The following is a 13735-nucleotide window of genomic DNA, read 5'->3' as shown; positions in this document are numbered from 1 at the left end:
AGTAAAATAATGTAATAATATTCATAAGTCAGAGATGAGAAATCAGACTAGGATTTCCATACGTGGATGTCTGAACGACATTTTGCCTGCCTCCCCCTCCTCCGTGGTACACTGAATCTTCGGATTAATCCCGTTGAGTTGCTTATTGAAATTACCTAGTTCCGTTCTGCCAGGCCTCCACAAAACAAATGTATCATGGACGTAACGGAATCAAATATTCGGTTTCTTATTGGTAGTTTCCAATGCCCACTCCTCGAGTTTTTCCATAAAGAAATTCGCTATGACTGGGCTTAAGGAGCTCCCCGCAGCCACGTTATAGAACTTATCGTTCCATTTTAAATACATGGTTGTGGCGCAATAATAAACAATTCTGCAATAGTAGGAGGAAAAATCAGATTTAGTTGTTGTAACACCTCATTGAGTGGAACCATAGGAAACAGCGATACCACACCAAAACTAATATGTCCTCCTGCTGGTCCACTACGCCGTTTAATTTTACTGATAAAGTGTGCCGAATTCGTGATATACGAGTTCCATCGATCGGTGAACGGTCGTAATAATGTTGTCAGGAACTTGGCAACTGAATAGGTGGATGAACCAGTAGCACTCACTATAGGTGTTGGAGGAAAATGTTCTTTGTGTACCTTTGGCACCCTATAAAATCTTGGTGGTAGCGCAACTGAATTGAACAGACTTTTCTGAATACTCTGTTCGATAGAGGACATTTTTATCAACCGCGTAACATCTCTAAGACCTTTGTCAGTGGGGTCTTCATTGAGTTAGATACAAGATCACCTAAAATTGGCCAAGGATGCTCGTCAACCGCTGGGTAAAGCACTAATTATAAGGTTCTGCGTAATTGTGGCGAAGTGTACATGGATGCTTCAAAAAGAACTGTCAAAAAACATATAGAAGAGCACAAGCGCAGTTGCGGAAGGGGGGAGATTGACATATCAGCTGTTGCAGAACATATTTTTCAGCCACCACATTCGTTTTGATAAGACTCAAGTATTAGCAGCCACAAGCGGATACCATGAAATGCTATACAGAGAGGCCATAGAGATTGTAAAACACCCCAGGAATTTCAATAGGAACGAGGAGTGCGTGAAATTGAATGACATCTTGATTCCGGTGCTGAAAAATATGTGTACTAGTCTTCCATCTTGGGGTGACAGCAGCAGCGGACGACGACAGTCGATAACGGCCAGTTGCGCTCGCGTATTCAAAACATGCAACGTCACGCCACTGCGCGGAAGCACAAGTAAACGGAATTTTGCTGCAGTCATTAGTGGGCCAGGCTGTGGATCGAACACTCAAAGTAGCTATGCTCTCTCTTGAAAAGACATCCACAGATGGGTACGAAACGTTGCTTAAATTTTGAGATCCATTCGACTTCGGTGTAATAGCTTGGAACATTTTATTAATTGTGACGTTTCCGATCATTAAAGCTACATATATCGTCATTTTTCCGTTTTCCGTCGTTCCTTAGTTGCTTCAAAATTCATACGTTCCATCTTTGCAACAAATGAGAGGCAGTTTGTTTTTTTCCATTCACGCTTCACTTCTTTTATTCATGAAACATGCCGGCCGGAGTGGCCGAGCGGTTCTAGGCGCTACAGTCTGGAACCGCTCGACCGCTACGGTCGCAGGTTCGAATCCTTCCTCGGGCATGGATGTGTGTGATGTCCTTAGGTTACTTAGGTTTAAGTATTTCTAAGTTCTAGAGGACTGATGACCTCATAAGTTAAGTCCCACAGTTAGAAAAAAAAAATTCATAAAACATCATCTGTAATACATGTTTGTTTTTATATATAATTCAGTAGTAACAAGTATGTTACTATGTTACGTTTTGTCATGGTTTTCTGTTATTTTTCAAGTTAAAAACAACTTTGGCAGCACAAGTTTCATGAGGTTAAATCATTGTTTGGTATTACGATTTCCAACGTTGCTAGTTCATGTGTGTCGTACTGAAGATGTGTTTACTCCGTCCCCATACTCCATGCGCCAGAAATCCGGCGTCTATTCACCCACATTTAGCACAACTCTTCGCTTGCACTTTTCACTCTATTTTGCTATTTTGAACGTGTATCTATTTACACAGTGTAGTGTTGCCAATTGTCGCTGTGTTTTTATCTTTTGTCTTGTGTTTGTTGTGTGTGTCGTTTGATATTTATTCATATGTTTTAGGTGTGTGAGTACGTATGTGCTTGGTGAGAGAGAGAGAGAGAGAGAGAGAGAGAGAGAGAGGGAGCAAGAGTGAGGGGGGCGGGAAGGGGCTTCATTAATTAGTAACGTCTGTTATATCTCACATTTCTGTTTGTTATTGTTTTAGTGGCTAACACCATCAGTGAGTTATTGCTTAATTGATTTGGACATTAATTACTTTCTTTGTAATTGCAAGGGCTATTTGTTTACGAAAGTTTTCCTGTAATATCAGGAGTTTTTTGTTGTAATTGTTTACTCCAATAATTTTCATGTCATGTTCCATGCTGGATGTTTCATGTGCATGTTTTATTAGGTGTTCAGCAAAGGTGGAATGGCTATTTTCATACTTCCAGTTTCTTATATGTTGTTTGTATCTAATTTTGAAATTCCTACCTGTCATCTCCAGATATACTGATTAACATTGTTGACATTCTAACTGATTTGTGCCCACTCCTTGGTATTTGTCTGGTTTGTCTATTGCTGTTTGTACATGTGAGTGGAGTGTGTTTCTTGTTCTGTAAGCAATGTGTGGTATCTATTTCTTTGGTATATTTGCTATACTGAGTGTTGATTCGCCTTTGTATGTTACAGTGTACCATTTCTTTGTGTCAGTCATGGTACGAGTGTTACTGTTTCGTGTTCCTGTGTGTGCTGCAGTGTCTGTATTGTTTGTGTTCTCTTTCTGTTTTCATTTTTCCGTAGCTGTGTTTTGATTTTATGGTTGAGAAAACGTAACGTAGTAACATACTTGTACTACTGCAAAATGCATTTATTATATATATGTATATAAAAACAAATATGTATCACAGGTCACTGAAGATACATCATGAATAAAAGAAGTGAAACCCAAAGGCAAGAAACGAACTACCCTTCATTTAGTTGCAAAGACAAAACAAACTTTCACAAATAGTTACATATATATCAGAAACGTTCCTAAATAAATAGACCACGCTATCTAATTTGGATAGTTTTTTTTAATTTTTGAATGTGACTTCATACAACAGTTCAGTTACCCGATGCCTTGGTGACTTTCAGCCATTTTTGGGTCATAGGCTATACTAACTGGGTAATGAATTGTAGTGATAAGGATGGAATTATACTATTGGATAGTAAATTATAGCAATAATGGCCCAGGAAATAGCCAAGCAGCTGTGCCAGTATTCCGTTATCGTGCGATTTTTGGATATTTAAAATATTTAGGGGAAAATTGCTAACAATATTGCCGTTGAAAGGCAAGACTAGCTGAGAAGATTTATTCAAGATTTTTCATGACTTCATTGTAGTGATAAGGCTTGATTGACACTAAGTGGATAGTAAATTATAGCGATAATGGCCCAGGAAATAGCCAAGTAGCTGTGCCAGTATGCCCAGCCAATAGAACAATTCTCGATCTCCCACTTTTTTTAATTTCCCCTAATTTACATATTACCCGATTGGCCAGTCGGTTGGGGGACTGGAAAAGGGGTAGAGGAGGGTGTGAACTTAATCGATCATTAGTTATGATAAAATTGTGTCTCATCCGGCGATTATCGCCAAAGAAAATGACTTGTAAAGAGAATCAAAAATAATAACGCTCGGCTACTATCTTATTAGTGCATAATTGCGGAGAACTTAGTGTGACTCTGAAAGAAGCAATGGACGGATTGATTAAGATTATTAATTTTATGAGGTCTCGTTCTCCTCTTCAGCACAGACAATTCAGAGTTTCTTTCTGAGTATGATTCGGAGCACTGGCCTGCAGTACAATAATATTCGTTGGCTAAGTATAGGTGAAGTGACTATATCTGGCAAATAAAACAAGTAGTAACATCCTTCTTAGAAAGAAACCATTTGGAGTTACTAGCAAACAAACGCAGTACGCTACGTGTTGCTTTCTTGAAATACACACTTAAATGCTCTCAATACCGATCTACAACGACATGGGAAGTTAATATGTGGTCTGATATGAAATGTGTCGTCTTTCCGTTGCATGCCGCAGAAAAATATGAAAATTGCAAAAAAATTAGCTTTTTATCGGACTACTATGTTTGGCTCCACAAATATTTGTGAAATTTCACTGTCAAAAATGAATTTTTCGAGGAACAAGTATCGCTCGAGATTAACGGCCGCTCACCTTGAAGACACTATTTGCGTAAGTTGCTCCGCACATGAACCTAACTTGAAGAAACTGGCTCAAGACCGCAAATGCAGTTTCTCCCATTGGTTTTTAATGGAAATATGCCTGTCTATTGAAATTCATATTTTGTGCGTGAAAATTATTCTGGACCTAGATAAAAATTTTCAAAACCATCCGGACCCAAAATAAAATTACTTGCCACCCCTGCCATAAAGAAAGAAGCATGTACTGGAGAGGATCGACACACCGCAACGCTCTGTCAGCAGCAATTTATCGTCGGTTGCCGAGTCAACAAAAGGTTCCAAACGATCGGATATGCGCAGGTCATTGCCGTTTTCAAGTAGGTTTGGGGAAATGCAATCATCATAGATCCATATCACCAACGTGGAATTATGAAACACGTTTTGTCCTCGCTTATCATAATCTTTTTGGAGAATGAATAGCTCCTATGTTGGGAGCAACATTAGTTGTGCAAATCGCGATCTCATGGATATGAAGATGGTATCCGTTCTTTCTGACATGTCCGAAAGAACAGATACTATCGGTTACCATGCAGCGCTCTAGAATGAACCGATAATTAAATCAAGACCTTACGCTGTCGACAGGCATTGATATACATCAATGGGGACTGCTGAATATGTGTGCCCCGACAGGGACTCGAAGCCGGTATCTCCTGCTTACATGGTAAACGTTCTATCCATCTGAGCCACCGAGGGCACAGAGGATAGTGCGTGCGACTGCAGGGCCTTATTCCTTGCACGCTCCCCATGAGACCCACATTCCCAGCTTAAAGTCTGCAAACTACATTCGTAGTGTCGCTGCCCATTACACTCACTACTCGCGGCAGACCATCTTACCGAGTCCTGTCTGAGTCGGGCAATACGTGTGCATCCACACAGAAGAAGAAGGTCAATGGCCGGTTAGCCTTAACTATATGAAGATGGCATCTGTTCTTCTAGAAGAAGAAGGAGGTCAATGGCCGGTTAGCCTTAACTATATGAAGATGATATCTGTTCTTCCTCTGTGAGGATGCACTCGTATTGCCCGAACTCATACGGGACTCGGTAAGATTGTCTGCCGCGAGTAATGTGTGTAATGGGCAGCGGCACTACGAATGTAGTTTGCAGACTTTAAGTTGGAAATGTGGGTCTCACGGGGAGCGTGCAAGGGATAAGTCCCTGCAGTTGCACTATCCTCTGTGCCCTCGGTGGCTCAGATGGATAGAGCGTCTGCCATGTAAGCAGGAGATCCCGAGTTCGAGTCCCGGTTGGGGGCACACATTTTCAACCGTCCCCGTTGATGTATGTCAACGCCTGTTGACAGCGTAGGGTCTTGATTTAATTATCGTTTCGATCTTATGGAAGTCGATTTGCTCTGTTCGTCTATGAGGTCGAGGAATCACAAGGTAATGGCGCCCAAAATGATGCCATTTTCGCTAACTACCGGAAGGTATTCAGTATTGTTTTGCACTGTCGCTAAATAAACAAAATACGAGCTTCCAAAACAACAGATCAGTTTCTGATTAGATTCAAAAACTTTTAGCCAATAGTAGTCTTCTTGACGTGGCGAAAACGTTGACCTACTTACGTACTTTTAGGGACTACCAAAGGAAGTGTTGTAGGACTGTGCGCTGTTCACACTTATATTAATAATTTGGTGGGTAACGGCCTGTTGTGGAAAACGTCAGGAAGCAGGTGTGAAATACTGGGAAACTTGTAGAGGACTGGCACTTTGTGCAGAGACTGGCAGACGACTTTAAACATAAACTAACGTAGAGTGTTTCACTTAAATTGGCCGTAAGGTCCATTATTGCTTGATTATACTATTGATGATAAATCCAATAAATCAGTGAAAACAGTAACAACCTGACAATATCTGAAAGCATCTTTCGGAGGGACGTATAATGCTATGCAATCACAAAAAGCAATTGTAGAACAAAAGTAGATGTCAGACTCGGAGCTATTTAGAGAATGCTAGGAAATGCAGTCCATCGACGAATGAGGTAGGTTACAAAGCCTTCTTCCTTCCTATTCGAGAGTACCTTTAGTCAGTCTGGGGCCCTCAGTAAGTAGAATTAATAGAAAAGACAGAGGAGATCCAAAGAAGAAAGTCAAGCTCCCTTACGTGTTCGGTTTTAAGTGAGAAAGCCTCACGCCGACGCTCTTCAAACTCCTGCGGCAGGCACGACGAGAAAGACGTTGGGCATCGCAGAAAGAATTTCTGTAAAATTTCCAAGCGCGTACGTTTCAAGAAGTCTCCGGCAGCATATAACTCCTCCCAGTACAGCTTACAAGGGGATCCTCAAACCTGTTACTGACGGATTCTGATGTGTCTTCGGTGTATTGTACAAGAGCACCCAGCTAGCGGCTTTTCATGCGACGGCCTCTAGTTGCCAAAAAAATCGATTTTGAAGTTTTATGCCTACCGTTTGTACCTGTAAGTTTATCCATGTTTCTACAAGAGAGTACGTATAGCGCAGCCGCTGAATGCACGCCCATCTTGCGGCGGTACCGTTTCAAATCCGTTTCATTGTACCGAAAATCACTAAACAATATATGCCATGCAAAATTATTCGAAAATAGTTGTTTTCACCGTAGTAGCTTCATTAATAAATCAATAGTTACAGCAAACTTTCTTCCAATGTGTAATATGTTTGTTAAAGAACAGATTACAGAATCGTCTTACTCGCTATTGCTTGCATCGCTTGCTGTGCTAGTACAGAATTCCGGTTTATATTTGTCGCAGAAGCAAAAGAAACATACATTCGTAGAGTAAAAAGCACATTTAATGAAAGCTACCATCTTGCAGGCATACGGATTTTTCAGAAGCGCTACTGTGAAACACATTTCGTTTAAATTCAGAAAGATTGTTCTTTCTTCGATCAACTTCGATGCGAACCAAACGTATTTGATAATTCCCATGAAAGCACTGGCACTAAATTGATGCAGAATTAAAGAATGTATTTTTATGGAGTCTTCCCTCGAAGCGATTTCGTTATTAGTTTTTTTAAGGTTCAATAAAAAGTACCTGTTTTTGTTCTAGTAATTTTTGTTTATTTGTAACTAATTTTCAGCTTATTTTGCCGTCTTCAGGAAACAACTGATCAGCGACTGCAAGGGACACTAGTTCTTAGGCAAGCAAATATTATAAACAAAGATACAATCCGCTTGTACAGAATGTTGTGCACCAAACTTGTTTTTTAAAGTTGAAATTACACTTTACGCAATGGATAATATTAAGAGCAAGAAATAATGAAACTACACAATAGTACAGTATTATAGGTTATATGTTTATAATTCTAAAGTTTGTGAGTTGTTGACATTGATTGAGACTCTGTCAAACTGAGCACTCTTTCTTTATGTTGTGCACCAAATAGGTTTTTTAACACTGTAAATTAAACTTTGCGCAGTGAACGATATTAAACACAACAATTGAAATACACAAGATTACTATATTTTAATTATTGTGTTTAATATTGTCCATTACATAAAGTATAATTTTAATCTTAAAAAAACAAGTTTGGTACCTGTAAACTAGTGTACCTTGCAGACTCTAGCCAGTTGTTTCCTGAAGACGCCCCAGTAACCCGAAAACTAGTTAGATATAAACAAAAATCAGTAGAACGAAAACAGTGTATTTGTTATTCAACCTTAAATACGGAAATGTTCTACCAAGAATTAACGGAAAAATCCATACATAAGATTCTCTATTAGTCCTTAGCAAGTTGGTTCCGTGCAAATTTTCTTCGTTAAAATTGTAACCTGAGTGTAAAAATAAACATCGCATGGACGGCAAAGTGCAGTACATTTGGGTGGGATAATTTTCACAGCGCAGTTGCATGCTTGTCTATCATATACACTCCTGGAAATGGAAAAAAGAACACATTGACACCGGTGTGTCAGACCCACCATACTTGCTCCGGACACTGCGAGAGGGCTGTACAAGCAATGATCACACGCACGGCACAGCGGACACACCAGGAACCGCGGTGTTGGCCGTCGAATGGCGCTAGCTGCGCAGCATTTGTGCACCGCCGCCGTCAGTGTCAGCCAGTTTGCCGTGGCATACGGAGCTCCATCGCAGTCTTTAACACTGGCAGCATGCCGCGACAGCGTGGACGTGAACCGTATGTGCAGCTGACGGACTTTGAGCGAGGGCGTATAGTGGGCATGCGGGAGGCCGGGTGGACGTACCGCCGAATTGCTCAACACGTGGGGCGTGAGGTCTCCACAGTACATCGATGTTGTCGCCAGTGGTCGGCGGAAGGTGCACGTGCCCGTCGACCTGGGACCGGACCGCAGCGACGCACGGATGCACGCCAAGACCGTAGGATCCTACGCAGTGCCGTAGGGGACTGCACCGCCACTTCCCAGCAAATTAGGGACACTGTTGCTCCTGGGGTATCGGCGAGGACCATTCGCAACAGTCTCCATGAAGCTGGGCTACGGTCCCGCACACCGTTAGGCCGTCTTCCGCTCACGCCCCAACATCGTGCAGCCCGCCTCCAGTGGTGTCGCGACAGGCGTGAATGGAGGGACGAATGGAGACATGTCGTCTTCAGCGATGAGAGTCGCTTCTGCCTTGGTGCCAATGATGGTCGTATGCGTGTTTGGCGCCGTGCAGGTGAGCGCCACAATCAGGACTGCATACGACTGAGGCACACAGGGCCAACACCCGGCATCATGGTGTGGGGAGCGATCTCCTACACTGGCCGTACACCACTGGTGATCGTCGAGGGGACACTGAATAGTGCACGGTACATCCAAACCGTCATCGAACCCATCGTTCTACCATTCCTAGACCGGCAAGGGAACTTGCTGTTCCAACAGGACAATGCACGTCCGCATGTATCCCGTGCCACCCAACGTGCTCTAGAAGGAGTAAGTCAACTACCCTGGCCAGCAAGATCTCCGGATCTGTCCCCCATTGAGCATGTTTGGGACTGGATGAAGCGTCGTCTCACGCGGTCTGCACGTCCAGCACGAACGCTGGTCCAACTGAGGCGCCAGGTGGAAATGGCATGGCAAGCCGTTCCACAGGACTACATCCAGCATCTCTACGATCGTCTCCATGGGAGAATAGCAGCCTGCATTGCTGCGAAAGGTGGATATACACTGTACTAGTGCCAACATTGTGCGTGCTCTGTTGCCTGTGTCTATGTGCCTGTGGTTCTGTCAGTGTGATCATGTGATGTATCTGAGCCCAGGAATGTGTCAATAAAGTTTCCCCTTCCTGGGACAATGAATTCACGGTGTTCTTATTTCAATTTCCAGGAGTGTACAAAGATTTGAATGTAGTGTCTGATCAGTCTGCCCTCCCTACGAATCGATAGTGTAAAGACTTTTTCTTTGCGCCACATACGAAAGAATAACAGATTTTAAAACCTCTTCGTGCAACACTTTCGTCAACTTCCCTGATTTCGTGCAGGTCACAATTACATTTTTTTTAAATTTATGAGTCAACTCGTCACCTCGTTTTTTGAACATTCCGACCACATTTTCGCATTGGTTCTTGCATACGCTAGAACAATTAAGAGAACATCTTTCCTGAAGCAGTTATATATAGTATACTGTGTTGTAGAGGCAAGACTAATTTTGTTCAAATGGGTTTTCGCTCCTTGTTCAGCAAGGGATCTTTTGCACGTCGATTGGTAGTGGCACCCGGTTTGATTGGTATTAATTATGCAACCGAGTTCAAACTTAGGGGTGAGTGTTTTCGTCTGTATATGGAATTCCTTCGCGGCTGCTAATACTTCGTCCATCGCTCAGAACTCTTTGAAGCGATCCAAATATTTGAAATTTTATCTACAAACCATGAACGGGATACACATCAGAAGAACGGCCGGCCGGTGTGGCCGTGCGGTTCTAGGCGCTTCAGTCTGGAACCGAGTGTCCGCTACGGTCACAGGTTCGAATCCTGCCTCTGGGATGGATGTGTGTGATGTCCTTAGCTTAGTTAGGTTTAAGTAGTTCTAAGTTCTAGGGGACTGATGACCACAGATGTTAAGTCCCATAGTGCTCAGACCCATATGAACCATTTTTTGAAGAACGTGTGCTGTAATGATTGCTTTATTAATAAAATTACTACAGCGAAATGATAATTTTTGAATAATTTTGCATGCTATGTCTTATTTAATGATATTCTGTATGACGAAATGGAAGAAAATAAATGTTTGGACCCATATTGCCAGCCAGCGTGGTAGCCGCGAACCACGACCATTGCGCTCCGCCCGCTCTGTCGAAATATAATATAACGTTAGCGGTATAGAAGGAGCGCATAAAAATTCAACATCGATTCTTTCGGTAAGTAGGGACTGTCGCGTGAGAAGCCGGTAGCCAGGTACTCAGAACAGGCCCCTCTACGACATACGTAAGACTCGTCAAAATCCGTGAGTAACAGGTCTGAAGGTCCCCTTTTCAGGGATCAAAGTGATGAGAAGAAGGGGAAAATCGAGCTCAAGACTTATCGACAATAACTGCTCTTTCCGCGCACCATTCGCGACTGAACTGGAGAGGAGCTAAATCGTAGTATCCTCCGTCATACTCCGAATGGTGGCCCAGGGATAAATAATATCTGTTAACACAGAATAAAAGGTTTCATAGGTTTTGTTTACAGTAGTTTTGATAAACCATTTTAAGCAAAAAAGGCAAAAATATCGAATGCCCTAAAGACTGCCATCATCATCATTATTCTCAACATCTTCTTCATCTAAACCAATCCAGGAGAATACCGGATCGGTTCTGTCTGTGGGTTCACGAGCCCTTCCCTCCCCCACCCTGGTCCTCTGAGCCTGTGCTTCCGATTTGACAACCTCGATGTCAACAAAATTATTAATTGTAATCATTCACAAAAACACCGTCAGACATACGGTGACATTGGTGATGGGTAAATTCAAAGACGAGAATACTGCGAAATCATTGCAATAGCATCAATTTGGCCCAGTAAGATTATAATGTTTGAAAGAAAGAGTGCAGTTTTCTGGTAATGACAGGCATTAGGGACCGTCATTAAGGCTTGGCTTGTTTTGTTTTTGAACTAACAAGGCGCTGTAATGAGAGATGTTACACATTTCTTTTATTACGCTTGTTAGCCTCGGCCGAGGCGTATATACTGTCTTCGTTAGGACGCAAACAAAAGCGACGTGTCAGAGAAGTGGACGATTGTTTGGATTCATTCGTGGGAGCTATGCACGTTGTCCTCCGGCGCTTGTAAACATGTCAATCATCGCTGCTACGAAAACATCGCCGGGGGACTGTGTCCTCCATCGTAAACATGAACGACTAAGTGTGTGGTGCACGCACGATAATTATTTTTCCCTATCCTTCCGTAAGATCGCCCTCAACGACACTCGATAACGGCTTCGAGTTGCCTGCCCTGCACAGTTGCCGTAGGGCACAGTTTGACGTCAGACGGCAGCTAGCTGCCAGCTATCGACGCGTGGTAAGCAAGTATATACGATTCGACTCACTAGCCTCATGATTTGTGAAGTAAACGTTCGGAAGATAGTAGCGTCTCAGCCTTGTATGTCATATGAATGAAAGAGCAAAATGTTGCAGTGACTGAAATGGGAAGGTTGCAACTTCTTGTTGAAAATTACACTGCACGTTGTTTGAAATAGCAACCGCAGAACCTGGCTATCGCCTTCCGTTTGTTGGGGGCACAGTGTTTACTATTTTGTATGTGGCATCGTTTGAAGTTTGTACATTGTACGAAAGGGAATCAGTTTTTTAGACATGTAGAAGAGAAATTCTCTAGTGACTGAAGACTCTGAACTTGTTATCGCGAGGGAAATTATTTCACACATACACATCATTTCATCCCATATTTTGCTTCTGATGTTTACCAAGACGACTTTGTTCAGTTGTACGGACGTACCCAATCATAGTTGGCTGTAGCAGAACTGTTCCTTGCAGGTTTTAAAAGTTGGGACATGTTGCTAACGGCGAAGGCACATATGTGTTTTGGAGAGTTAACTTGTAAAGTTATGAGTGTGGTTGATACGCTGTTGTGTTTTCTTTAACTTGTTGTGGTTCATTTTAGCAGTACGTACCTGAATCTCCTCTGACATTGGAATGAGAGCTGTCGAAAGTTTCTACAGAGCAATAACAAGCACGTGAAGTGAAAAAGTGCTTATATTCGGCTCGTAGTTATAGTTTTGTCAGATACAAACTTAATATGTAAAGATATGAAATTTTGGAACGAAGAACTGCATGTTGTGACCGTATAACTTTGCTCCATTTCACTGCAGTTGCTCCGGAGCAATAGAATACGCTTTTGGGTGTGGACTTTTGACACTTACGTCAATCACAGGCAGACGACTGTCTTGTCAGTTACACTGTTGTTGTCGTAAATGACAAACACATTACCGAAATAATCTCATAGGCTGCAGAGGCAGTTAGTTTAGGTCTAATATTACCCTCAGAAAGTAAGTGCTCAGTCAAAACTGTTCACTTGCAGATCTAAAGCAGCTGCAAACACAAGAAGCAAGAACTGCAGGTCGTACAGTCTGCATTGATGCGATTCGTATGTGTAGTGACAAGCAAGGGTATTGAAATAGTAAACTGTGCGGCGATAAAGTGTGCAAAGAGATCTTGATAGTGTTGATCTCGATAGTAGATCTCGTACGAGTAGCTGTGCAGAGCGACCTGTGAACTGTCTCTGTTAAGTCGGCCTGCGTGGCTCGGTGGTTAGCTCACAGGCTACTAGCGTGGAGGATCCGACTTTCAATTCCCGGGTGACCAAATAATATTGTTCTGTGGTGGCAAGGTTTTGGAACGGTATACAGTCACGTGAACGCAGACGATGAAGCTGGTCGAGTAAGTAAGCAGCGAAGTCGATACTCGATCCACCGAAGTGACGTTAGATAGAGGGGCCAGCAGCACCAGCCTGATAGGTGCTCGCCATTCATCCATTTACTGCCCGGCTTAAAGCGCGGAGAGGAGAGCATGCCGGAGGCGCGCGACTTCTTCGCGGCGAGCGCGGCCATCTTCGCGATGTCGCGCTGCGTGGGCGTGGCGCCGGGCCGCGTGGGCGGCGGCGGGGGCGGCGGCGGGCCGCCGTCGGTGCGCTTCTCGCGCGCGGCCTGCGCCTACTCGCTGTGCATCCTGGCGGCGCTCGTGTCGCTGTCGGTGCTGGGACTGCTGACCGACCTGGCCAGCTACGGCGCGGACTCGCGCCACGCCGTGCGCATGAAGACCGGCACGTCGGTCGTCGTCACCTTCTGCGACCACCTGTCCGTCATGCTCACCGCCGTCGTCGCCATCTTGTTCGCCGCCATCCGCTTCGACGACATCCGCGACCTCGTGCACCGCATCTACGACATCGACGTCTTCTTCCAAAACAGGTGAGCCCACACTTTGTTACTCATCGCCGCCGGCCTCCGTAGAGCAAGAATATATATTGAGGTGACAAAAG

This window comes from Schistocerca serialis, chromosome 2, assembly GCF_023864345.2.
Source record: "Schistocerca serialis cubense isolate TAMUIC-IGC-003099 chromosome 2, iqSchSeri2.2, whole genome shotgun sequence".
NCBI lineage: Eukaryota > Metazoa > Arthropoda > Insecta > Orthoptera > Acrididae > Schistocerca > Schistocerca serialis.
Note: the sequence above shows the minus strand (reverse complement) of the source record.